The 26,150-nt window shown below is 33.5% G+C and overlaps 1 long non-coding RNA gene across 11 annotated transcripts; it reads right to left on the bottom strand.

The window, feature by feature from the left end:
- Positions 1–25,761, bottom strand: LOC128669473 (uncharacterized). 11 transcript variants are annotated; one of them, XR_008404643.2, is made up of 7 exons: positions 25,552–25,711; positions 24,734–25,031; positions 21,080–24,185; positions 19,192–19,380; positions 17,337–17,378; positions 16,143–16,331; positions 13,563–13,839 (listed from the first exon to the last, which is right to left on the bottom strand). It is a non-coding gene; the product is annotated as an uncharacterized LOC128669473 (long non-coding RNA). The 11 variants fall into 11 exon arrangements; XR_008404648.2 differs by lacking the exons at positions 13,563–13,839; positions 16,143–16,331 and adding an exon at positions 1–15 and having other exon boundaries at positions 25,552–25,710; XR_008404646.2 differs by lacking the exon at positions 16,143–16,331 and having other exon boundaries at positions 25,552–25,710.
- Between the last annotated feature and the right edge of the window lie 389 nt (positions 25,762–26,150).

Raw genomic sequence — 26,150 nt, 5'->3', positions numbered from 1 at the left:
AATAGCCACGCTGACCTGGAACACGAGAAGATAAGAGAGAACTCCTAACTACTATATTATCAGATGCTTATTCCATACACTACACAACGATAGTCATTATTCCACGAAGCGAAGCATAATATCGCATTTCGTCCAACATCAAACGTCTTAGCATATATTGCATCAATTCAACATGCAAGTTTGAAATATATTCCTCTTATATTTAAAAGTATTTGTATTAACTACGTTTATTTACTATGCCCGTTTATATCCTTATTGTAAACACAGTTCTCTACAGCGTCTATTATATGGAGACAAATAATCTGCTCTTATATTGTTATCTATATTTATACTCATATATACAAATCTTTACTAATAACTTTAAAAATATATATATATTGTAACGATAAACTTAAAAATTATTAGAACGATTTTGATTTAATTTGACACACCTCTTGTGTACTAATAGTAGTGCACTATAACTTCAAACGTTATTACCTACACAATAACTATTAAGTTATTGTGTAATAACGCGGACAACTAGTTTCGAATACAATAAGTAGACAAAAATAAGCATATTATATTTGTATGGTGAGAGATTTTTTGCTTAAATTAACAGTTACAAAACTTGGGAATTCAAATTCTTGTGACACTATATCGTAAAAAAAATTAGGCACGTTTTGCGCGCCTAAATGTGTTATGTCAACATCTTTTTAAATTTCTATTATGCCAGTACCTACTTAGTTTGTGCATACCACCAACTGGTACCGATAAAAGTACTGGCCTAATAGAAATTAAAAAAGATGATGACAAACCCCAATTAGGTGGGCAATACATAGAAAAATTGTAGGTCTCCGACACGCCGCTAATAACTGCCATCAATCAAGTGTTCCCAGTGTGGCCGTTTTTGCTAAGAGTGCCGCCATTTTTGTTCCAACACAATGTTCAGGCGTCAATCTTTGCCACAACTTAATATTATGCCAAGAAATGTACGTACAAAACTTATGCACGTACTTAATGTAACTTACAATAATATAACTTACATAATAACACATTTTTGCACCAAAACTTACAAAGACACGTTGTAAAATATATCCTAACAAAAACTTCCTGAAAAAAAAGAACCCAAGTCTCGCTTTTTGATTTTTTTTCTATAAAAAGTAAAGATATCAATGTAAAACCAAGCCAAGTCTAAGCTTATATTAATATAGTTAGATTTTGTCAACGTCCGTTGAACATTCTTTAAGCATAATTACATGATGGATGGTAGATAAAGGTCAAAGGTCAATGTTATCAAAAACACGAAACAACTTACTTTACTTACACCTATCGCTATGAATGATCTTTCACTTTTTCCCAAAGGTATTGCCTGGTAAATACCTAATGCTTTCAGCATTAAGTCCGACCTTATACCATATTGGTAAATAAAGTTTGAATAAAGAAATAAAGATTTTGGTGCAAATAACGGCTCATATTAGATAGTTATAACAGATAAAATAAACTTTCAGTATTAGCCATTTCACACTACACTATATGAAAGAAAAAATCTAAAATATATTTTATTTTATAAGGATGTTCCATACATATAATGAACGGGCAAATCAATTTATTTATACTCTTCAATTTCTGAGCCTCTTTTAATTACCTTTTGGGCCAATTTTCACTCTGGCCGAATTAATAGGCAGGTAGCAATTATCTTATCCAAACACAAGGTTAAAGGCTCAGGTTCAAAGGAACGTCTCTTACTTAACTTCCCAACTTTCAAAGCAAATTACTTTGAGGGGAAAAGTAGATAATTATAATGAATATTAAAGTCTATAACGATACAAACCGCGGTTTCATGTAAGTACTCATTTAGAAAAGTGCTTATGGAACTTTTTAAAAAGACTTAAATTAAGTACCTACTTTAGGATTACCTATGCAAGGATATTAATAATAGTTATGATGAAGTGAAATAAGAAATATATTTCGTATAGAGTTCGTAAGAAATACTATGCATATTTCCGAAAAAAAAATCTTACACAATAGCCTTTTTTTATTATAATTTATAAAGAAAACTCCCATAGACTAATAGGGATCTCAATATTTCGAAACAAATTGAATATCTGAAAAATTACGTTTGAAATATGAAAGCGTTTGGCATGTAGCTGTCACTGGCAGCCGAGATTTTTCGGAAACCAATGGAACGGCCGTCAACGCCACGACGACTACAGAAAAATAAAAAATAAATCCAACTATTTTCCAAATACAAACACTCGTTTTCCCGCGTTTTGCTATTCGGTCATTTGTTCTGATGTTTGTCAAATCGAATTTACTTGTGGAAATTGGTAAAGTGAACATGTCGGGTTCTCCAACATGGATCTTTTTGTCTCGATGATAGAGGCATATTTGCAATGAATTTGGGTACATTCATGTGCTGTTGACTGTACTGTCTGTACGTATATCTTAAAGCTTTTCACGAAATAAACTCTTTAGAAAAGATTCTTAGTTGTCGAACAAAATCGGTGTGGTTAAGTAAAATATTGTTGTTATGTTACGTATTAACTTACTTTAAGAATCGATATCTACGAATACAATTGCACTGAACTTTATATTTAAATCTTTAGAGAGAACTAGACTTCACTAGACGATATAATTTTTGATTGATAAAGCTTCAAAATACGATCATAACTAATTATAATAATTTCGTGGTACAAAAAATCGATACCAAAAAATCTTCCAATATTACATTGTTTGTTAGCACACTTTTCTCAGAATCGTTAGAAGTATCTAATTACTTTTAAAAGTTTGAAAATTGTTTATTAAGTTTCTAAGTAAATGTAAACGAAACAAAACTTTCGAAATAGAAGTACACAACTCGCACTTGGCCAATAACACGGAAAACTGAATTCTTGGATTTACTAGCAGCCCGTCCAGAATTCGCTCGCGTAAAAATATAACAAATTATATGTACATAAACCTTCCTCAAGAATCACAAAATATATTGGTGGAAACCGAATAAAAAACCGTCTAGCAGTTTTTGAGTTTATCGCGTTCATAACAACTTATTTTTAAAATTGTAATGATTACTTTATTAACGATTACTCATCATATCTTGTATTTGATTAGTAGTCTAGTTTTCTCAATAAAATAAAATACATAATGTGATACCGTTATGATTTAACTACTATTTATAACGAACAGGAATAACAAATACATTTCGAATAATGTACTAAGTTTGAAATAATATTCAATTAAGTCCCGCCAAATGTCAACATATCTACCACGAGTTCACATGGGAGCCACGCTCATGAGGTGAAGCACAAATCACGTACGGAACCTCCCACGTAATCGGTTTAATTCACTCATGTTGTGTAATTAATAGCTCCACTGTAATATCACTAGATGAGTGATGTCACCCATACGTCATGGGTTAATTGGGGATAACCCATTCATACTCAGGAATTTGCGCCCCAATTCTGCTATATTTGATTCCGAGTTAATTAAAGAGTAACTCCTGTGAATAAATCTTAAACGCTTCAGTTGGTACCCTTTGAGATGTTCCATTCCTCACAGTAGTCTTGATAGCACCAATCTTACAAGCCCCAAATATACACTGATCAAGATTTTAGATGTAATTTAGAATTATTTATATTTGCATTACAAATGTGAATATGTGTTTGATCTCTCACGTAGTATCTAATTTAAGTGATTTTTTTGTTGATACTACTAGTAGGCATTAGTCTACTTTTTATCGTAGGTGAAGCCGGTAGTAAAAGCTAGTTGGCACTTTTTACATATTTAAAAATAAATACATTGATTTACTCAGCTCTTGGTAGAATATTTCTATTTGAGAAACTTACGATGACTAATTTAAATCAATACTCGAGTATAACTAGACTCGACTAGAGTTAAAACGTGCGATTACTTTACTCATGAACTTGGCCTCGACTTCCATTCAAGCTTTAGTATCACATGCCTTACTTTGTTATTTTATAGTTTTGACTGTCATGAAAGTCGGCTCAATTGAAAAAAAAAAATGCTTTACTCTCGATCTCATCTGTACTAAATATTATACGGTGGATTTGAAATCGGTGCTCAAAATAAACCCCTTATATACTAACACAGATATACTAGCTAGAATTGAATACCGTTTAAGACGCGTTTAAGTGGATAGCCCAAATTTTCCGCTTTGCTTCAATGGTTGTGTTTATGTAAACAAGACTGTTCGGAAAATACCACTTCAGTTTTAGAATTAGCATACAGTTTTGTGGGGAGTTTAGTTCGCTGTAAGATAAACATGTACAGTGTGCACTAAAAACAATTGTGCAACAGGGGCTGCTTGATAATTTAATGATGTTGTACTAATGTATGAAATAAATATCGATGTCAAATCTGACACCTGTATTAGCAATTGTAATACTCGAAAAGAAGAAAAAACATAATTATAATAGAGTTATGCAGCCAACGATCTGTTGGCTAACTGGCATAACTTTTCAACTATAATATCTTCGCTAAGCAATTTATCTTTCTGGAAGACAGAATTTTGATCGTTGATTCAAGAGATTAGCGAGGACATTAATATTATCAATATTTCATTCCTCTGATTAAGTATTTATAAAAAAATATTACTTAACAATTTAAAAACGAAATACACCTCAAGAGATAAGTAATTTTGTGTTTCCTAATCTCGGGAGCCATTATCATTAATCAACCGAGAGGGACGGATGAAAATGAGAAACAAAAAGACAAAGACAACCATATTTTGGGAAAAAATCTTTGCCACAAGAGCATCAGCAATAACAAACGAATAGCTTATAAATATTAAAATATTGAAATCCGTTCCATTATGCAGTCAAAACTGGGAACAACAAAATATCCGGCCATTGCTTACTGTGGTAGCGGAATATTGAGAGCATAGATGGCGCTGTAGGTGCGATATCTAGTAATTCTAGGGCTCCCGCGGATACCACACACTACGAATAATGCCTTAATACCTTAGATTATGCAATAGCAGAATGTTTAAAGAGGGTTGACGTTAGGCAGACTCTCTCTCTTCCTAGCGTCTTTCCGATTCCTTCCGCCGCCGTTGAGCGTCAAACCCCTGGAACCGCGTTCCTACTTTTTCGTCTCCACTTCGTTCCATTTTCGGTATTCAGTGACAAACCATTGGCACGCATATCATCCTTAGCGACATCAAGCCAGCATTTCATAGACAGAGGCGTATTTTTTTTCATATTGTTGATATGGCATAGGCGGATAGCTGATCATAAAATCAGTGCTGAATCTTCATTACAATGTCCAATCAAAAAGTATTTTGGGCAGACCCCATGCTTCAGGGCGTTACATTCGAAAATATAACAGGGAATACGCAACGATGAAAAAGAGAAACTACTATTCATGTAATATAGCTTGAATACATGATGATGAACGAAGCGGTGGTGGTGTAATCATTAAGACCTGTGAACCGAAAGGTTCCTGGTTCGAATCCTTCTTCTTCTTATTTAAGAGATATGCTCTTGTCGGTGGACTATACGCCACGTCTCTCTATTCTCGGATTTGCTTTTAAGGTCTCGATACGACACAACGCCTGCCTTCTCTTTCAGTTGGCTTGCATAGCTCTTCCTCGGTCTCCCTGGACCTCTTATCCTACTCGTGATTAATGAGTTTGTAATCAATCTGACTGTATAGTCGCTTTTATAGACCACCACTTGCTTCCGATGAAGGAAATAGTCATGACGAAACCTGCACACTGATTGCCAGTAAGTTCACTAGTGTGCATGCGACTACTTGCCACTGGATGTCGGTAGGTTAGGTAGTCGTAAAAGTCATGTCAGATGCCTTTAGGCTACTTGAATAAAATCTGAGACCAATGTTAGATATATTTTTATTATTCGTACAGGCCTGACGTTCGACATCCACAGACAGACAGAAATATGAAGCGATCATATTATAATAGCAACATCTAAACCCCTTTCTATTTTCTCTATATTTTACACTAAAATGGTCTAAATTCGGTTAATACGGATGTAAATATACAAACGCTTTTTACTTATCGCTGCTATCTTGAAATGTTGCCCGTTAGCAAAAAGAATGGATGCTGTATTGTGAACTACACATACACACACACACACATGTGTCATGGTCTATGCCATTCATGTAAGAAATATGTTAGGTACATGAGTTTGGTTAAAAATATATATAGGGACAAATGACACAGATTGAGTTAGCCCCAAAGTAAGTTCGAAACTTGTGTTATGGGATACTCAACGATACGATATATTCTATAACATATACATACATAGATAAACATCCAAGACTTAGGTCAATCTGAAAAAGATCATTTTTCACGTTGACCTGACCGGGATTCGAACCCGGGACCCCCAGTGTAGCAGTCCGGCATGATGACTATTAAGCCACGACGGTCGTCGTCGATACTAGAATAGTATCTATATATATACATATAAGTCTTATGTGTCATCAGTTTTATAGCTGTTACAAGCCCAAGTAAAAATTTTAACGAGGGTACCGCAAATGAAACAATTTCAAAACTTAATTACGTATTCATAATACAAATGCGTAGTACCTCCACATGTATGCAAATTCATTTTAACGCTGTCATTTAAAAGTGGTTGTAAATGAGTATAATTTGCAGATAACACCGATGGGCTTTCCGAAATGGCACCATTAAACCTTCGCGAGCTTTCCAATAAAAATACGCGTTTAACCTAAATTTCGCTTTTGCCTTCTACAACTATGTGCCTAACTGGAAGTAGGTCTTTTTTTATTTAACTTGCAATGTATGTAAGTATATATATTATGTTCGGGTGAAATCTTTTACTTAACTCAATGTTAAAGCTGATATCATCAACCGATTGAGCTGAAGTTTTGTATGTATGTTAATGTTAACGTTTGATTTGGATTACAATGCATTATTATGATAAGCATGACCTGACGGTGTACTCAGAAAGTGCTCCCGAATCATCAACGGTTTACTGCACGGACAGGTTTTTTTGTCACGCATTGTTGAATGCAATGAATGTTTGCTCGTGTCAGAAATAATTTTTTTGTAAAAAACATAATCAAGAAAACGTTTCACAATTATTAGTATTAGAAAATATACATATTACACGATCTTGCTATTCATAACTTTTGAAGAATTCACTGAGCTTTGGATTTCAATGAACATCACCGAAAATATGTTTTGTTTGTAATAGATATTTAGTTCGATGTACAATTTTAAACAAAAATAAAATGTAAGTGTATGTAAATGTTTACCCAATCATTTGCCTCTCTGAAATGTTCAGGGACTTTACAATAAAACTTCAGATTCAAAAATAAAAGGAATATCGAAGAAAGGTTTTGCTATCAGCGATATAAATGAGGTAATTACATCCAAAATCGGTTTAGCTGGCCCTTCGACAGGCACTTAAGGTTTTTCCGTTGTAATCACAATAAAATGGCGGCATAAACCACAATGGTTACATAGACGTGTAAATTAAAGCAGTTTAATTAGTTCACTGAATAAATTTGAAGGTAATGTGTATCGTTATTGCCTATAACCCTTTTTGCAGGTTTATGCCTTTTGTGTCCACTAGTTACAAAATAAAATTTATTATATAAAATTAATAGTAATTAATGATACATTAACCCGCGCAATAGTAACACAGAAAATAAAAATGTAACATCGTATATTTTTCTCAATGCAGTGCTTGGACTATATAATAAGGTCAATAATAATAATCTTGTTATCTAGCGCCTAACTTGTCACTTGCGTTATCATTTAAAACATGCTACACCACTTGCTGATAACGTATACATAGACTGGCAGATAGCGTTTAAATTGTGTTTCATATGTATTGGATACTATATTCTGATTGGTTGACTGATAGATAATATATCCGACATTTTATCAGCAAGTGTTGAAACAGGTCTAATGCCACGCTACGCGTATTAACGCTGCTGACATGTCACTTGCCAGGATATTAGTCAGATTATGAGTTAATTAGCTTGAATTTACAAAAAATGTACTCAGTATTTTCTACCCTTACAGATCTACAGATCTACTTTAACGTTAAAACATTTCCATTATACAAAAGTACTAAAAGTAGCTGCATAAATCTAATTTTATTTACGCGCATAATTTGAAACTTTTAGCTAGTTCGAAAATACCGGTTATAAACAGAACTCTCCGTAATGAACAAACTGGTTGCTTTTATGATACGATGATAATAATGTGTGCCATACAAACACATCCTTAATAATTATAATTAGTAAACAGAGTAACCAAATAGCTAACTGCGGCTCTTAGAAGCAGGTGTTAGTAATAGATGAATAAGTTCAGGTTAATGTATTAGTGAATAAGAAAGGAAAATGTTTTTGTGAAATCATAAAAAAATCTCAGATTGCCAAAACGAAAGTTTTCTCAAAGAATATTGCAAGTCTTTATTCTTATATCTAACATTGTACACTGCACACAGATTATACGATGAAAAATTACTGTACTTATATAATTGTAACTATATACATTCTTATGTTTACGTACTCAATATTTTGCAAATAAATATATCTTTTTTTGATCCTGAATTTAATATAGGTAATTTGAAAATCATATGAAGGCAGATTTCTTCAAGATTTAACAGTTTAAAGTAAATTAACAGTATGCGCTTGATGTCCTGTAACGATTATAATATTAATGCACGAATATAAATCGAATCGAAATTAAAGTTGGATAAGGACAAATAGAAATGAATAAACAATATACCTATGTTAACATTCATAACCGGTGTGTATGCATCAAGAGTGTTTGATTAGTAACCAATGGTGGTAAGTGAGATTTTTCAGGATCGTGACAATTGGAAATCCCTATAGTTTCTGCCTACCCCATGGGAAAACAACAACAATAAAGCATTTGCTAGACATTAATGAAATAATGATTTTTATCATCATCTTTCACTAAGTGTCTAGGCTTATCTTAGTAAGAAAAGCATAGAACGCTAACATAAGTACTGAAAGGAAATTCTTTTCAACAGTACGTTTGATGCGGCATCACGGAGTTCTTTTGAATCACGCAGGCTTTAGAAATGGCATTCATACGCTAAATACCGGTGCAAACTGGATCTCCCGCAGTTCCCTGGTACAGCCACCAGAACGTAAACCTATCTACGTTGTGCAATCGCCTCTATTACCGGCCACATAGAGGTCTGAAGTTGCCGGTGTACAGTGTTGGTGCCTCAATTCAAATAGAAGTGTCAGCTCTTTGAAATTAAATTTTATGTAAATTGCTGTGACCTAACTGAGGAGATTTAATCATATTAAAATATACATATATCGTATGTTTTCGGCAAATAGCTCTGTAATTTCTACTAGACTGTTACTAAATTTATATAAAGAACAAATACGTACAAGTAAAAGTACCTAACTTAAGAATACTGAAATGGTATTTATTTCAATAGAAATTTCTTCCAATCCACAAGACTAATATTTAAAAAAAAATATTTGAGTATTTGAAAGACAACTCAAATTCATTATATTCAATGTTGATTTTTCCAACAGAATTTCATAGAGTGGTGGTGTCATGTCGAAGAAATTTAAAAGTAAAAAGTTATTCGAAACAACAACGTACTACATTTAAGGGAAGTTTTGACTATGTACAAAGGAAAACTCCATCTGCACTATGCAACAAATTTGTCTCAATAACGATGTTAATAACTTTCACCCGCACTGTTGTCCGACCGAGCAGAGTTGAGCAAGACTCGGCTTAAACTCATATGCTCAACTTTGCTCAGCCCGTGCCAAACTTCAAGTTATTCAAGTAAATGGAAGTGGCGTTAGACTTGCTATTACGAAATCTGAGATGTAATGACCGGTATTATAGCATCGGAAACTTTGCCTTTCTACATACTGTTGGACTAAAAATGCCTGCCGTTGAATGGTGATTTGAACCCATAACCTAATGATAATTAGCTGGTAATTTAATAAAGTTAGTTTATTCGGAGTTAAATTCATCGATAGCACATACATCGGTATAGAACAGCCCAGAAAGAAATTGCTAAAAGTGGGAATAACTACACTTGACAGTTGACAGATATATTGACATTGACAAAATTAACAAGTAGGAAGCGTTTTATATTTAACAGCTTTAGCAAACAACGTGTGATAACTAATCTAAAGAATTTTGAGTAAGATTTATAGACTATTTTGTCACCTTTTGTGAATAGAAAAAATATATGGTGGAACAACAGAAAAAATATATGGTGGAATAAAACACAAAAACAAAATAAAAAGATAATAAAAAGATTTTTGTGTAGACTCAGTAATCTAAAGTTTTATAACAATACTTTTAAAACCTAGCTAGTTTTTAACCTACCTTTTAATAATAATTGAAATCAAAAATACCTCTTCTAGTTCAGAAAATAATTTGTTCCATTGTACTATTATCGAATAAATATCAATTGATTGCTAGAGATAAATTCAGAAGTATTCAGGTATTGCGTCTAATACAATTTGGGCGTTGTTCTTGTTGTTTGCAATTAATAGTTACATATCGCTCTAACTTCTACAAAAGTGAAAATCATCGAGGGTGTAGGTAGTAGGTAACTTGACTAATATTATTTTTACCTAAAATTTTGCTGTGGGGAACTAATTTTCACACACAATTACTCTCTTCTTTATAAGTAAGATTTTAACAAAATTCTACTTTTGATACTAATTATCATAGAAAATCTTGTTGCATTCGACGCGTGGCTAAAATCTTGTCCGTGTATTAAACTGTTGTGAATATTCCTCGTTAGGAACCGATCCTAGGTGCACCATTCGGCTTATCATAATAATGGATAATCCAGTATCCATATACTAAAGTGACATGGAAAATGTTGAGTTAACTCTTAGGACAACAACAATACAACAAATAGGTGACAATTAACTTGCACGATTTGGTTACAGACAGATTGGACAGGTGAAACTAAATATAAAATACTATACAAAGATATGCGATGTTATGCCTTACTTACTTTAAAATGTACTTCGTATTATATGAAACATATTTAATATTAAGTTTTCTAATGGATATGAGTTTATAGCGTTTAAAATTTTACTTAGCATTCGATTCTGACTTTATTTCTGCACAATGTTGTTTTGTGTTGCAGGTTAACTGAAATTGCAATATGGCGAACTTGCCAGATAAATTATTGTGTAGGCAATTGTGTAGGGTAGTATCCTAGAGTTATTTTCAATTTATTTAGAAAATAACCTATGATTTTAATAGACTACACAGTGCTACGATTGTCTCAAGCAATTTCTTTGGCAATTTATAAATCGAGCATGTAACCTATAATATTATTGAAAGAGAATCATTTATTGCTTCAATAAAAATAAGTTGTTCAAATTATTCCTCGAGGCTTAACAACCATTCCAATTCAAAAATAACTTTGAACCAATTGTATTAATTTTATTTCCAATAGAAAATCTTGTGATATATTTATCATATTGTAAGATTTACGTCAAAATTTAATTATAATTTCTCAATTTTCTTTAAAACACATGTTTCGTAATTCGGCATAAAAAGGACCTGTGTGTTATTGCAGGTTATTTTCTACCCGTGTACCAAATTTCATAACAATCGGTCCCGTAGATAACGTGTACGGTAATGCGACAAAAAAACTTACTTTCGCATTTATAATATTAGTTAGGATACATAACAACTATATATAGAGTACCGCTCAAAAACAAAAATTATATTTACTGTGAGTATTGACACAATTAACCATTACTGGAGAGGTGTGTTTTAGTGAACAACGGAAAGATAGTTTAGCAGAGCGACAAAACTCCTAATGCTATGCCACCGCTCGACTCAACTCACCCAGCTATACTCGCTTCTCTTTCATCGCGAGCGGTGGAGCAAATACCTTAATACAGAGCAAAATAAATCGTAGAAGCAGAAATTCGAATTTCATGAGAACATCGCGCGTCTTTGATGTAGTTAATTTATCTTTTCGAAACCTTATGATTGTGAACACTTTAGATATAATTTTGGTAAAATTAGTTTATTTGGAGGTCGAGTAAAATTATTTCCGATTCATTTGCATGATGGTAAACTTTCTTAACGTTTTGTTTCTTGATTTTTAGTGTGACTAACTGGTATATAGATAAAAATAAATAAATAAAAATATATGAACGAATCACAGATGAGTTAGCCCGAAAGCCTCAAGTTTGAGACTTGTGTTATAAGATACTAACACAACGACACTGTATTTTAAAACATGTACATATAGAAAAACATCTAAGGCACAGATCGATCTGGAGTTCAGGCCTGTGACGTATTTCATTGTGGTAAATAATATCACTCATATAAACAACACGTTCGACGATAGTTTGGAGTCGGCATTATGCTGAACAAAATCTCCAGCACTGATTTTTAACCATCACCTTCCGACCACGACGCAAATCAGACTCACTCTTGACCGGCACTTTACATTCGTGATCCTTCGTAAACTAAGGAATCGTTTTTATTGAGTATTTCATTAGGCCATTAAGTTTATATCACAAAATTTATTGACAACCAGTAATATTGCAGTTATCATACTAATCTCAATAAAATAGCACGCATCGTTGATGTGATTTTTATGGTTATTGTATAACTTTGGGGTGTTTTATTACATCCAAAAAGGCATATTTAACGACTGTCGATACTCACTTAACCCTTTATGTCACTCTATCACCCAACAGATGACTCATTGCGTAGTATATATGAAAGTTTTTACCGTAAGGAAAAACCAGCAATGTACGTCGAATCTACCAAGTTTTGTAAGTGTTTGATAGTGTATAGCCGACATTGTTTCAGGAAAAAAGGAACTCTATGTGTTAATCCATGATATCAGCTACCTCTATACTATACCAAATTTCATATAAATTGGCCAAGCCGTTTGAGCGTGAAGAAGTAACAGACATTCGCAAACTTAATAATATTCGTGGGATGGGATTTAGTAACAGTGTCAATTTTTAATTTGCATGTATTAAAATTTATTGAATAGTTTCCTATCACTACGTCCAATAAAAACTGATAAATGCATTCAACTAAATGCCATTTTGTAGTGCTTTAGGGGCCGTAAGCAAGATCGTTCCAGTTATTTTATTGCCTAGACAGTTAATGTGGGTTCGATTCCTGACTTTGAACAAAGTCGTAAAAACGCGATAAACATTTTATATGAAGATTTTAACAGACTCGTGACGTTCGATACATGAATTTGTGTCAACGTTATTATTATTTTATTTATTATTTATATTTACACTAGCTACACCCAGCGGTGTGGGCACGCCGCGTAATTATTTTTGAGTTGTGAGATTTCGGATTTTAGTTCCGGATTAAGTTTTTTTTTTACGCTGACCCTGGGCTTACCGCAGGCAGACATAGGCAGGCACAAGCGTATGAACGTTTGTGCCTGCCTATACTTTGGAGGGTAAAATATTAGCAGGATAACAGATTTACGAAAAACAAGCGAAATGGAAAAGAAACAGTTGTATATACCATAGTCTGGCGTATCTTGGCTGAGAGTGTACCTGAAAAGTACTCAAAAGCAGGAAGTAAAATAAAAATATCCAAAAAATAAACAAGCCTCAACATTTAAATTTGTTGTCGTATTTGTCGTTTATTTATCAAGTTTCTCCATCCCAACCCTTAACCCCCCCTTTTCCGGGAGCCCCATTAACTCGATCGTGTACATTCGTAATCATCGGCTCGATTACTCCATCTGTCAATTAGCCCCGCCAATCACCTGTCTCGGATCCGAACTTTAAATTTAATCTCGCCAAACTTCTACTTCCAAATAACGAGAGGTCAGAAAGGTAAAGGTCGGTATAGGTCTGATAAATAAGGATGATGACCTGGGAAAGAGAGAATAAATAAATGAAAAATGAAACTTGAGCTCCAAACACATATATGTCTCAGGACGAAAAATGGAAAACGTTTAAATCATAAACGCACTGTATGGCATCATGTGAATCCAGTCGAATATTTATATCTGGATGCGCCAAGCATGCGCATTGTGTGTCAGAAGTTAGTGTAATTCTGATAATAGACCATGAAAGCTTCTCAAGAGGGCCTAGTTGGCGATGTGGGAGAGTGAGTGTTGAAGAACAACCTCAAATAAGAGAGATAAGGATATATTTTCGTATACCTCATACTTCTCATTTCAGAGTGCTCGCACACTCACTATTTTGAGAATAGCTGTTAAGTAGTTATTAAGCCTGAAAATGCGTGAAATTCGTTAAAGTCACATAAGATTGTAACGTAATAATAAATAACTCTTCTTATATTTATAGCCACACAGTATAATGACAGTAAATACAATTTAAGTGTAATTTCTATAGGACTGTCCATATTTTTATAATTTAATCGTTTTGTTAAAATATAAAATCAGTGAACCGATGCCGAATATTAAATTTACTGTATATTTAATGTAACGCGTATCCGATACGGCATCGGAACCATCAAGAAACGAGGCTTCTTGAAAGGCCAGCAACGGTGCAGTGACCCAGATGATCACTTCCAACAAATGACGCTAATTACTAAGTTTATTTCCAACAAACGTTAAAAAATTATATTACCTGTCTTATTACAGTTCATGTAACATAAAATCAAATTTAATACATCCATATTATATCTATATTCGATAATCAATCACGTAAACGCTGAGAGGAGCGATCCCAAATCGAAATTAATACAAAACTCTGACCTTTATGTGTTATCATTAGCAAATGGGTTATCATCAATTCTCATTACTTTGCCATAAAGTTAATGCCTATATATGAAGCAACCGCCATATTTATTCTGGAGCACAATTTCAGCAATATTATTGCACTATGTGTTACCCTCGGATTCGCCCGAAAAAAAATATGAGTACTACCGCGTCATCTTCAAGTCATATATGCAATGTCAAGAGTTGCTTCCTTGTCTATCTGTGTATACCCAATGATATTTTATGGAGTTTATCAAGTCAATTTAAAAAATATATCCGACATCGCAAATTGATATAGGTTTTTTAACATTTTAAGTTGGTATCTCAATTTGCGATGATGTTGGTTGGAGTTAATTTTTTAATAAAAGTTGTAAACATATTTTTACATTTATATGTATAAGTTAATAGAAAGTAAAGCTAACGTAGATATTATAAATAAATATATATATATTAGGACAAATCACAGAGATTGAGCTGGCCCCAAAGTAAGTTCGAGACTTGTGTTATGGGATTCTAACTCATCGATACTATTTTTTATAACAAATACGTATATAGATAAACATCCAAGACTCGGGCCAATCGGAAAAAGATCATTTTCAATCATGACCCGACCAGGGATCGAACCGGGGACCTCTCGGTTCAGAGGCAAGCACTTTACCACTGCGCCACCGAAGTCGTCATAAATATATAATTATCGTATTACAGTTGAATAAAGACTGCTTAAAACTAAACAGTGCAAAACAGTGGCCCATCCAGCGTTACCCGTGTGACACAAAATGACGAGAGACGGTGAATGAATGGACGACACAAAAAAGGGTCACCCTTCAGAACCGAACACATGCTATGAATAGTGATGTAACTTCTTGTCAATATTTATGAGAAAAGTTTTAAATGGCTATGTATAATGATTAGGGTGGTCGATACGACCGCAATTTCGTAGTTTATGATTTGATTGGATGATGGCATAGTTTAGGCGAGGACATTTATAAAAGAAAAATGGCAAGGAGATCGAATCTGAGTTGCGTTATGATAATTATTTTAACCATGCCTTGATTATAAGCATATTGTGTCACTTATTATTAAAAACGATACCTACTATTTAAAACATAAACGGGCTTTATATTCGTTAGAAAGAATTAAAGTAGTTATATGATTCTGTCAACTACAGCCCTTTTCGTAAAACTTCTCTTGTGTTTTCCTAGCTTTTCTAGCGATTTCTTTACTGGTTATTAAGTACAATTTACTGCTATTCGCTCATGTGATACTCCTGGGGTTGCGGGCTGGACTGCGGTTACCACTTACCATCAGGTGGGCCGCATGACTATAAAAAAATATTTGTATGTGCAGCGAGCGTTGCGGTCGGTGTCAAACAATCACAAAGGTAAACATTATACAGAAGTATTAGTATCAATGAATGTTAAAACAATAATGATAAAAATAAATACCCACCTACATGGAAGGAGTTAACATACAGTGCCAAGCCACATGAGTGAGAAAAAGGTCAAAAAGAAGAATGATTAAATATTATAATGTTGCTGAGTACAGTGAACAGCAGATTGAGCTATCCAAAGTCATTGCAAATTGGCCGCTATTGTCGTTGCATAGAGTTCTTTACAAGGTAACTTGATATGCGGTTGACTGTAAAAACAAAGTTATAACATGTTATTTACTTCAACTTGAATCCAACTACCTGCTGTAGTAAAGGTGATACTGACAATTTGATGCAAGTTGGCAGAACCTGGGCTCTGACCTAAATTTCGAAAGGTAAAGTACCTGGATAAAATAGCTCAGTAGCATAGCGAAAATATTAGCACTGAGCTCACAAAATGCGAATGTATCCGCCCTGTTCAGTAGGAATACAATTTATAGAGAGCGCGTTATAAACAATGACCCATAACCTAATAATAAATATATTAGGACAAATCACACAGATCGAGCTAGCCCCAAAGTAAGTTCGAGACTTGTGTTATGGGATACTAACTCAACGATACCATATTTTATAACAAATTCATTATATAGATAAACATCCAAGACCCGGGCCAATCAGAAAAAGATCATTTTCCATCATCATGACCGGGGTTCGAACCCGGAACATCTCGGTTCAGAGGCAAGCACTTTACCACTGCGCCACCGAGGTCTACAAATGATCGTCTATGACCAAATCGATTGTTAAAGTTATGGTTTATCGCATTTCAGCAACAACGAAATGTTCATATTTAACATTGAAGAAAATACTCATTAATATTGACATAGTAATAATAATATATAATAAATATAATATACTTATAGTACGGTCACTAGTACATAAACCCATTTAAAATGTTAATCGCAAATTCACAACTTTAACAACGACGTGCAAAAGAATATATATATTTTACTCAAAAGTGGCCTAATTTAAAAATATATACCGACGACGACTTAAATTTTATTTTTATGTGAGTTTGCAAAGAAAACTTTTCCATTATTTTGCTATTAATATCCCACAGCTGGGCGTAAATAAACCTTTTTGTTCCATTTCTATTCGAAAATATACATAAATATCTATTCGTATTTTACAAAACTTAAATAATTATAAATGCTATTCTATATTCAAATTTATCTATTAAACGTTCTGTAGTAAAAAAGTGAATAAATGTTGCTTACTCTATGGTCCACTGGCCGCCACACGCTTGCTGCTTAGAATACCTGTGTTAGAAATGTATGTAAAATAAAGGACAATTTTATTTATCTTGTCTTAAAGTCTAGAATTTGTGGTGGCATTTGTTTAGAATACTTTTGAGGATTTGATTATAAGATTTAGGTAATCTTTTGACTTTTTGTATTTTTATGAAGCTACATTGTAAACAGAGATTTTCTGTGAGCATTGGGTACAAACTACTAGCTCTTCTTTCTGGGACAAAAAGTAAAACGCGCATAACGACCTGTGATTTAGGTTTTATATATATATATATATATATATATATATATATATATATATATATATATATATATATATATATATATATAGAATATAAATAATATAGAATTGAGGTTAATTAGATAGCTAGTCCATCGCCTGATAAGAATCTCCAATTTTAATGCGCTTTTCCTTGATTGCCTCTTACAATCTGCGCGGGAGGAGAATCACCTAGCACACTCATATTTTTTACTTTCCATAAAAACTTTATTCTACTCAATTTATTTAGCATAAGAACGAAACAAACATACACACAAACTCAGATATCTAATATTGTCAATAATATGTAAATCTAGTCTAGAAGTTTAAAAAAAAATGATACAAGCTTTTATTCTTCTTAAAGAGACCTTGTCGCATTCAACGCTTAAAAAGAGACATGTCCGTGCAGTTAAATAAAAAGCATGTACTTAATTAAAAGCAATCTTCTCAGAGAAGATACTTGGTACGTCACTAAGTTATTCAAAGTAGGTACAGTATCCAGCGTTATTTGCAAGTTTACAAGCCAAGATGCTATGCAATTTGTACCGTGCGCATTGCGGACCCAAAACGTGTGCACACCAGCCGAAAATATTAATTTCGCTACTTGCATGGCACACTTTATTTTTTAAACACTTTCTTTTTTCTCATAACAGCCAGTTTTTAATTTTTATATGTTGACAGTTGACTGTGTGGTTATTTCAAATTTAGAAAAAAATGAATTAATTATACTTGACGTTTGGCGGTAAACAGTACCGCCAATTTTTACAATAGGTACTTACTTTTGTAGATCTTTTATAAGTACTTAATAAATAATAATGGTAATTATTGGGTCCCAAGATATCTACATCTATAAATACGCAACACAGTTGCATTGCTATATAAAGACTATGATAACGTACCTTGTACATTTTAGCTATAATTATAAGTAAAATTCGGTTATTTCTGGTATTTTACCATCTTTGTTTACCGCCAATACGTCATTCCTCTGTGCTGCCCTCTGACAGTATAATATACATACATAATTAATTAATTCCCTATTGAATATCATATATTGATATAAATCAATGTTTTAACGTAATTCATTCTATTTTGAAGTGTCCATTCGGAAAATTACTATCACTGCGTATTCAAATCGGCAGCTGAGTTTTGTTTTGCAGCCATTTAATGTGACGACGGTTTAATTTATTTCATTGACGTTAATTAATAAAATCGTTATTTTGTATCTACTAAACAGTGATAATTTTGACATAATACCGAATATTATATTTTTTTGTTACTTTTATATTATCTAATAAATAGAATTTTAAATATTACAAATAGACGAATCATAATACGCAAAAAAATCCTAACTAATATTACTAATGCGAAAATCTGTCTGTCTGACACGCTTTCACGGCTAAACCGTTAGGCTGATTTCAATAAAATTTGAAATAGACATAGTTAATGACCCGAGGCCGAACATAGGCTCCCTAATAGTATTCTATAAATATATGTAATGATACATACAGTAATTCTAATAAGATACGTTCTTTAATATAAGTTCATCCAAGTCCATCGCATTACCTTCATAATAAAACATCTCAAGATCCTTCGCGTTTCTCAAATCATACTTTTCACAATATGTAGGTCGAGCTCTCAATATGGGTCGCATCGCACAATTGGCTTATTTTTATATCCTGTCCCAATTATGTTGGCCCGATATTTGTTATTATATCAATGGCCGTGTCGTCACTTCGTTTATTATGCTTAGAGCTAAAAGAGACAAGTCAAATATATACCTACCTATTAGACGAAGCAAAATTTTAATTTTGATGTCAACTTTAGTCATTTTCATGATTACAAATTGCCACAAAGATTAACAGAATTTACTCTCAAAAACAAAATTTCACTTTTTAATATTAAAACATTATTATAAAGTTAGATCGAACATATTGTCTACATCGACAGTATTCTACGACAAGAAAAAAAAGCATTTTACTTAATTTACGTACATTAGAAATTTTTGGGACAAAAATTGATATCTAGAAAGATAAATCTTTATTTGTACAATAGCTACAAATACACAAATACAAATTAACGGTGCAGAACAGCAACAAGGCATAGATTATATATAAAAAACAAAGCCAATGAAAATAAATAAGTGTGTGTTGCAGCAATACAAATAAGATAACTCGCACAAAACACGACACAATGGACACGCTTTAATAGGATACACTCATAAATAAAAATATTTTTTCGGGCCACGTAGAAAATTATCTACACGGAAAGGGCGCAGTATTTGCCATCTTTGATTAATGAGACAGATGCGACAAAAACAACCCAACTTGAAGTTTTAAGTGAACTATCTATACTTCGATCGTTAATCATTGCACTTTTCCGATTATGATAATAATACAAAACCACTGATAAAATCATTTGTTGATTCAATATATGTTTAATTAAATTTAGTAAATTTGTAAAAAAATACTTTTCATGCGACACTCTCTTTCTCTCTCTCTTGTCTCAGCGTTTTCCTGATTACTTCCTCAGCCATTGAACGTCGGAGCCCAGGGTTCGCTTTCCTACTTTTTCGTCTCCACTTCGCATGGTCGTCGGCATCCCTACCCTACACGGACTTCTCATGCAACACAATAAAAGGCCGCAAATAGTTTAAAAATGTACGTATTATGGGAATATAAAAGCTATTATAGCTATTATATAAGAATAATTCCTTATATCTCTGTTGCGTGCGTCTGTCTGTAAGCGATAAACTCAAAAACTACCCGACGGAATTTGTACGGTTTTCACCAATAGATACTGGGATTCCATAGGGAGGTTTAATTCTATAATTTATTATAGTTTTATCCAAGCCGGGACGGGCACAGGCAACACTATCACTAATAGAAAAATACACAATATTTTTCAACTAAACCACATCTTTCACAAACTCAATGGACCGCTTTATCCGAAGATGTATCAAAAAGTAATTTTCTGCGCTAGACGGCCAAAAAATACGAGCGAATATAAAAATGTTGAGAGGGACTTCGAATTAAGCAGTATTTACATAATTTAAGCAACGCAGGTGTTGTAACAGACGGCTTTGAAAGGGTAAAAAAGTATCAACAGTAAACTCAAAAAGCTCGGAAGCTCTCATATCTAAAGAAAATGTTAGAAAAAATTCTATCTCATGTGTAGGCGCATGAGATAGAATTTGACAAAATTTAAAAACTCGTTATTTTGTATACACTAAATTATGAGGAATGGAAAGAATGAACGGAGGAGAATTAAGTTAAATTATAAAAGAACTAAGAGGAAAGAACTTGACGGCTCGAAATAATAATCTATGACAGCTGACAAAGTTTTTTCACCTACAGCAGGTAGGACATGAGGTGATTCTATCATAAAGAATACATAATACTCTCCAGGTCCTAAAAATATAACAACAAACACGAAGTACAGATGATATAGGTACCTGAAACTGAGTACACGGTGTTTTGTAGTCCCCACAGAGTACCGCGTCCAATAACGCCAGCATGAAATGCCGTCCCGCAAAGAATTCGGCGACGCTGTTAATATCGCGACGCGGCACGCCACACTGCACGCATCTCGCATACACGCTTTATCATAAACAATTTTTTTGTTATGTACTAGAATATAATAGCTGCGTTTAGCTGAAAAAGAAGAATTCGACGTCACCTATTAAAATCGCGACGCGGCGCGCCACGCTCCACGCAACTCGAATACACCATTTGTTATAAACATATATGTTGACAAGTGGTATAATATAGTAGCTGCATTAAGTTAAGAAATAATTTGGCATCCACTTTTATCTGGACTACTGAAGGTAGGTGTATAAATGTGCCGTAAATCCCAAAAGGAGATACAAATAGTATAAGTAATAATAATTTTTATAAGTCATTTTGTTCTCATTTCTGCAAAAATATTTATTCGACAGCAGCATTTTGCCATGAAAATGGCATTTCGAAATGACTTTTCAAAGTTTCCAATTTTGATCGCCGGGTCCTCTTCATTATACAACAAAAAATAAAAAACGCGGTCAGTATGAAAAATTATGTTTCTATCTCCTAGCCACTTCTTTAAAGTGTAAAAGTCAAACGTTCAGGATCAAACATTGATTTCCTGAAACCAAATCTGCGAATAAACAACCAAAAAAGTAAAGCCAATGCCAACAAAAAACGTAAAAACAAAATCTAAAACCAGTTACCTGATCCCCCTTTTGGATAGACTGGAGCGTAAAGCGATTTTATCTGCACACGGCAGATAAGTTTCCGTGGAGTGAAAATGGTGGAATGCAATATTTGTGACAAACTCGATTCGCCACCGTCCCTGCTCGTAAGGGAAATCGAATTATATATGCACTTTACAGTCGCTGGAACTGAATTGGAGCAATATTTATTTAGAAGAAGATTTAGTTCAATGCCTCATCCCAATGGGTCCTTAGTCCATAAATGCGGCGTATAGTCAACCAACATCAAATACCGTACTTGGTTTATGACATTAATTAGTTTTTAATAAATAAGGATTATTAATGGATAAAATGTTTATATAAATTATTATAGTTTTCTTCAGTTTTGCTTCAATTTTTGATACAAAACTTCTGATTTGAATGTTAACTTAACACCTTATAATATATCACAAAATTTAAACTCCCAAAATCCACAAGCATTTCACTACATTTTTATTTATAGCTCCGTCTTTCAGCTAGACGATCATTTTGCCAATGTCAAGATCGAAAGACACTACAGATTTGGACCTAATGAAGACAAATATCGCGCCCGTTTCCCGCGGGATTGGAAATTCTGACTTATGTAAGTAATAGAATCAGACTATTACCCATGAGGTGGTTGGAGTCGAATGGCGCAATGGTTAGCGCGCTCAGCCTACCACCACTATCACAGTGGTGGTTAAGACACTCTCACAATGGTCTGTCATTGGATGGGTGACCAAAATTATCTTGAACTCCTCCGTGATTCGAAAGGCATGTATAGCCATTGGTCCCGGTTGTATTTGCAGTCGTTGGAACCCGCCAACCCGCAATGGGTCCGCGCGGTGGGTCATGGTGACTTTCAAATTCTGTTGATAATGATGATTACCAAAGTGAAATGAGGTCCCGTTAGGCTTAACGGAAGGAGTTAATTTACTGTGAGCCCACATTACCGGAAAATTTTCAATAGAGAAGAAGCATCAGATATTACCTACATAAATAACTAAACTAATCAATTTGACATTAACTCAAGTTCATTTGAGTTTTACTCAGCTCTGTATGTACGATATTACCTACATACCCTAAAACCAATTCATATGAAAGTTGGATGGAGTGACTCATCAACTCGATAGGTTCAGCCGGTTCAAACTGGTATCGAACGAACTATTCAATACATTTTTTGCTGCTATTGTAGACCGCTTTTGTCAGAGTGTCACATTCAGTGTTTTGTCGAGAATATCCCGGAGTTGTACTTTTTGTGACATTTGATGTAGTGTACACATAGCCTCTTTTCGATTTGAGATAAATAATATAGTAATTCAACTAAGGATAAAATAAACACTATATATTTTTGTCTGTTTTTGTCACAGATCTTAATTTTCTTAAGGAAGGAATTAATAATTCCCAAAATGTACATTACCACAGTACAGATTAATTATTTTCAAGTCAGATATTAAAGCTATTCTTGTCTTTGTTAAAATTTGAAAAATTGTAATGACAGCGCGGCCGCAGCGTCAAAAAGCACTGGGAAACAGCCGGCCGCGTGGGCGATCGGAACAGTAATTAATAATTAATACAAACTGTGAGAGCCGGCGAGCTTTGGGATCCCATTTAGCCTTAGAATTACATCTACACCTACACAACTGTGTTAAATTTAGTTTGAATTAGCCACTCTTTAAACAAAATAGTTGTGAATTTTCCATAATGATGCATTATCATCATAACCAAGAATACTTTTAGTACTTAATATTACCAACGTTATTATCCGATTTTTATCACTACCTCTCTCTATCTAATCTGAGTGTATTTACAGTTGAATTTCTTGGGTATGACGCCCCGAGACCAGAATGAACCTATAGAAAAATAACACGATTTTCATCATATCTGTATTTTTCGAACTTTGAGATTAACACAATTTTTATTAATTATATTTATTTGTATGCAGTTAATTTTTATTTTACAAAAGGCTATTAATAATTTGGGATTGGTGATTAGTGGTTAATTAACACGAACAAAGTCCCGGCCAAAAACTCCATCCAAAAGATCCATCGGTTTTTATGTCGCACCGCAACACAGGTACAGTCGCGTTCATATCGCGCTTAAAAATTCTCAAAGTGCGTAACAGACGGACAGATTTATTATTCACTTTTTATTGCAGCCCACGGCCTTTGGTGTGGCGGTCTTTGCTTCGGGTATTTTTACAGATTTCAACAGTCGCTCTCACTGTCGGTCGGAGAGCAAATGGAATTCGAAAATGTTATTGAGTCGCGCGATGGTATTGATGTTCTTTTTGCATTTTAAGGTTCGGTCGGATGTTTTTTTTTTTCTAGCTGTAAAATACTTGAGCTGGGTTCTGAAATATTGAATTTATTTAATTAATACTTGCTAATAACAAATATAGTATATATAAAAGTACATAATGTACATAGTCAAAATATAGTTATAGTACATTATGTACTTTTATATATTATTAGAAAAAAAAACATTGTAAGAAACCATAATGGTAAGCCGATCTGATATTTGCATAATATTTGCATGATATCCTATCATTGATGATATCCCTACCAACACTGTTCAAATGAGTTTCTTTCGGCATTTCTTCTCAGCAGTGGTCGTTCCGAAATGCCAGTAGTTTGTAGCTTGTGAGAAATAACTATAAATATAAAAATTGACGATAAAAAGTGCCTGTGAAGGTCTAATTTCTGAATAAATGATTTGAATTTGAATTTGAACAACAATAAATAAAAATAATATGTCAGAAATGACAATTTCGTAAAAAAAATATATTTTTGGATTATGATTTAGATCAGCTCCTTAATCTAGATTTTCATGTATAATATAGTCATGATTGTAATCTGTTTTGTATGCTATTAAATAAACAAATGAATAAAAAACTCATACCGAGAGAAGATACCGTACCAGTCGCTTACGACGCATCGCAATATGCATTTATAATAAAAAGGAACTATAAAACGTCTTAAGTGACTTCCCTCCATAAGGTACATTTTCTCGTGGAACATCTTAAAGGTAATAATCACACACTAAAGTAGATCGCAGTCGCATTTGTCCCTGGAGCAAATGCCGCCAGCCATCCCAATCCGTCTACACAGTCTGTGGCACTCCCTGTTGTTGCAATCTTCCCTACGCATTCTGTGGAGTACAGGCCCTTCAGATTCTAAGTGGAGAGATCCTTCTTCACCTGAGGAAAGTAGATGAAAAATTGCTTCAGCTACTAATTTTAAAGTAAAAAAAAAAGAACTTAAATAAGTAACTATCGCTTTTGGTGACAATCCAAAACAAAAGTTAATCGTTTCAGCTCCGGATGACATTATATTGTGCCATCTCTTATCCTAATTATCCTAACTAATATTAGAAAAAACAAGTAAGTTTGTTTGTTTGTTTTCACGCTTTATTTACTTAACCAATCGTCTTGAAATGTCGCATATTATTCACATCTCGGAAAAAGTAATAGTCCCGTTGGAAATTGACGCGGGCGAAGCCGGGGATAAAAGCTAGCTAACATTATAATATACTGGAGATGCCCCGGATAACGTCATCTTTGCTCCAAAAATGTAAATACAGTTAAAATTTAATGAATCATATTAAATTCGTAATCGACGTTTAAATTCTATTAATATTTCTTTAGCTGAACATGAAGATTTTAAAATTAATACAAATTTAATACAAAATATGTACTTTACTACAAAACTAATACTTACGTTGTTCCTCAGACGCATTTGTTACGGCAACAATGGCTAAGACAACGGCAAAAATCAAAATATAGTTCTTCATAATGTTAACTAAATGGTCTCTAAGATATTGAGAAGACTAGCTCTCTTGATCAAGAATCAGTTTATGAGGTAGATAAGAACTAAGCCAGTTTATATAGCAATTGAAATGAATGAGGGACTGTACCGCGGTAAATCCCAGTTTAGCGTTCGTGGCGTATTTCTTTAAGTAACTTGTTGAGATATGCAATATATATACAATGAAATGTATTATCGTGTATGTATTGTACTATGAGTTAATGTTATTTTTTGTGTATCTAGATGTATTTGTTTAAAGTTTATTGAACTCAAAAATACATTCTATGATATATAGGTACAACAAAGCTAAGCATTGCCTGCCACTTGGAGATAACCTATTGCTGAATGTCATTAATATTATCATTTTCTAGATATTTTCTATAAGTACCCATATAAAAAATATGCATTGCAATACTACTCGTAGATTTACATAAGATCTAATTCTAAAATATAGATAAAATATTTCGGTGTACTATAATCGGTGTAAATTTCTTTGAGTTTACCCAATAATA

This window comes from Plodia interpunctella, chromosome 4 (assembly GCF_027563975.2).
Source record: "Plodia interpunctella isolate USDA-ARS_2022_Savannah chromosome 4, ilPloInte3.2, whole genome shotgun sequence".
NCBI lineage: Eukaryota > Metazoa > Arthropoda > Insecta > Lepidoptera > Pyralidae > Plodia > Plodia interpunctella.
The sequence above is the reverse complement of the archived record's forward strand: the minus strand, read 5'-3'. Positions and strand labels throughout refer to the sequence as shown.